Source organism: Bison bison, unplaced genomic scaffold (assembly GCF_000754665.1).
Source record: "Bison bison bison isolate TAMUID 2011002044 unplaced genomic scaffold, Bison_UMD1.0 scf7180017864224, whole genome shotgun sequence".
NCBI classification, from domain to species: Eukaryota; Metazoa; Chordata; class Mammalia; order Artiodactyla; family Bovidae; genus Bison; species Bison bison.
In genome coordinates, this window is record NW_011494796.1 from 1,461,492 (window position 1) to 1,464,854 (window position 3,363).

Below are 3,363 nucleotides of genomic sequence, written 5' to 3' on the forward strand. Positions count from 1 at the left end.
CTTGGAGTGACCTTTGATTCCTCTTTTATGTTCACATTCCACATTTAATTCATCAGAAAATTCTGTTGAATCTACCTTCAAAATACATTCAGAAACCATGACCACCAATATCACCATTGCAGTGCAGCTGTCATCTTCCCTAGGTTGTTGGGATCGTTCTGGGCTCCTGTTTGCTCATTTCAGCCCATTCTCAACACTGAAGCCAGAGATACCCTGAAAGTGAAAGTGGAATTGAAAGTCGCTCAGTTGTGTCCAACTCTTGATGATCCCATGAACTATACAGTCCATGGAATTCTCCAGGCCAGAATACTGGAGTGGATAGCCTTTCTCTTCTTCAGGGGATATTCCCAACCCAGGGATTGAACCCAGGTCTCCTGCATTGCAGGTGGTTTCTTTACCAGCTGAGCCACCAGTGAAGTCCAAGAATTCTGGTGTGGGTAGCCATTTCCATCTCCAGAAGATCTTCCCAACCAAGAAATCAACCCGGGGTCTCCTGCATTGCCGACAGCCCAAAAAGATAGCCTGCTGACATGAAAATCAATTAAGTTCATTCCCCTGCTCAAAGAGGAGGGTTCAGGATGGGGAACACATGTATACCTGTGGTGGATTCATTTTGATATTTGGCAAAACCAATACAATATTGTAAAGTTTAAAAATAAAATAAAATTAAAAAAAGAAGAAAAAAATCTTTCTCTCATGTTAGTAAGGCTAAGTATGTTGTATTAGCATACACACCCTGGACTTCCCTGGTGGCACAGTGGATGGGAGTCTGCCTGCCAATGCAGAGGACATGGGTGCAAACCCTGGTCCCAGAAGATTCCACATGCCACAGAGCAACTAAGCCCATGCACCACAACTACTGAGCCCACACTCTTGAGCCCGAGAGCAGCAACTCCTAAGCCTGTGTGCTGCCACTACTGAGTCCCATGCCTAAAGCCTGTGCTCCACAACCAGGGAAGCCGCTGCACTGAGAAGCCCGCTATATCACTGCAAATAGAAAAAGCCCAGGCAAAACAATAAAGACCCAGTATAGCCAAAAATAAATACATAAATAAATAAAAGTTTCAAAAAACCCCACACAAGCAGTGAAATCTCAGTGGTCTCAGGTATAGTGATTACGTCCACTTTACCATTTTTGTAAACATTATTTTAGCTATTCTAGGGCCTATGTATTCAATATAAAGTTTTAGATAAGTTTGTCTACATGAACAAAAATGTTTCTACCCTTTTGATTGAAATTGGATTAAACCTATAAATCAATTGGGAGAAATTTACTATCTTTGCTATGTTAAGTCTTTTAACTTACAAACATGGTATATGTCTTCATTTAGGTTCTCTAGTTTCTTTCATCAGTATTTTAAAGTTTTCAGCATACAAGTTCTGTTTTATTTGATTTACATATCGATACTTAATTTTTTGAGACATTAAAAATGAAATTGTATTTCTAATTTCAATATCTATGTGTTCATTGCTAGTATATAGAAATACATTTTTTATAGGTTATCCTGCATGCTGAGAACTTAATGGAATCATGTCTTTGTTCAAGGAGGATTTTTATTTGGGTTTTTTTGGGGGGAATCAGTTCAGTTCAGGTCAGTCGATCAGTAGTGTCCGACGCTTTGTGACCCCATGGGTCTGCAGCACTCCAGGCCTTCCTGTCCATCACCAACTCCCAGAGTTCACCCAAACTCATGTCCATTGAGTCCAGCCATCTCATCCTCTGTCGTCTCCTTCTCCTCCTACCTTCAATCTTTCCCAGCATAGGGGTCTTTTCAAATGAGTCAGCTCTTTGCATCACGTGGTCAAAATATTGGAGGTTCAGCTTCAACATCAGTCCTTCTGATGAATGTTTAGGACTGATATCCTTTACGACTGACTGGCTGGATATCCTTGCCATCCAAGGGACTCTCAAGAGTCTTCTCCAACACCACAGCTGAAAAGCATCAATTCTTTGTCACTCAGCTTACTTCACAGTCCAACTCTCACATCCATACATGACTACTGGAAAAACCATAGCCTTGACTAGACGGACCTTTGTTGGCAAAGTAATGTCTATGCTTTTGAATATTCTGTCTAGGTTGGTCATAACTTTCCTTCCAAGGAGTAAGCGTCTTTTAATTTCATGGCTGCAATCACCATCTGCAGTGATTTTGGAGCCCAGAAAAATAAAGTCTGACACTGTTTCCACTGTTTTCCCATCTATTTCCCATGAAGTGATGGGACCAGGTGCCATGATCTTCGTTTTCTGAATGTTGGCTTTAAGGCAACTTTTTCACTCTCCTCTTTCACTTTCATCAAGAAGCTCTTTAGTTCTTCTTCACTTTCTGCCATAAGGGTGGTGTCATCTGCAAATCTGAGGTTATTGATATTTCTCCCAGCAATCTTGATTCCAGCGTGTGCTTCTTCCAGTCCAGCATTTCTCATGATGTACTCTGCATATAAGTTAAATAAGCAGGGTGATGATATACAGCCTTGATGTACTCCTTTCCATATTTGGAACCAGTCTGTTGTTCCATGTCCAGTTCTAACTGTTGCTTCCTGACCTGCATACAGGTTTCTCAGGAGGCAGGTCAGGTGGTCTGGTATTCCCATCTCTTTCAGAATTTTCCACAGTTTACTGTGATCCACACAGTCAAAGGCTTTGGCATAGTCAATAAAGCAGAAATAGATGTTTTTCTGGAACTCTCTTGCTTTTTCCATGATCCAGTGGATGTTGGCAATTTGATCTCTGGTTCCTCTGCCTTTTCTGAAACCAGCTAGAACATCTGGAAGTTCACGGTTCACATATTGCTGAAGCCTAGCTTGGAGAATTTTAAGCATTACTTTACTAGCGTGTGAGATGAGTGTAATTGTGCAGTAGTCTGAGCGTTCTTTGGCATTGCCTTTCTTTGGGAGGTGTAGATTGTTGGAATTTTCTTGTAGATAATCATGTCATCTCTGCAAATAGGGAGAGTTTCATCTCTTTATTTCTGTTCTCTGTGACTTTTATTTCTTTTCTTACCTTAGTGCAGTGACTAGAACTTCAAATACTGTGTTGATTAAGAGTGATGAGATACAACATCCTTGTCGTGCTCTTGATTTTAGGGGGAAAACATTCAGTCTTGTAACATTAAGTATGATGTTACTTGTAGGTTCTTTTAAAATGGCTTTTACCAAGTTGAGGCAATTTCCCTCGATTCTTAACTTGCTAAGAATTTTTATCATGAATGGGTGTTCTCAAATACTTCTCCATGTCACTTGATGTGATTATATAATTTTTCTTCTTTAATTTGTTGATATGGTTGATAACACTGATTGATTCTTCATTTCTGAACTAGTCTTTTAGAGCTGAAAAAATTCCCACCTGATCAAAGTGTATAATAT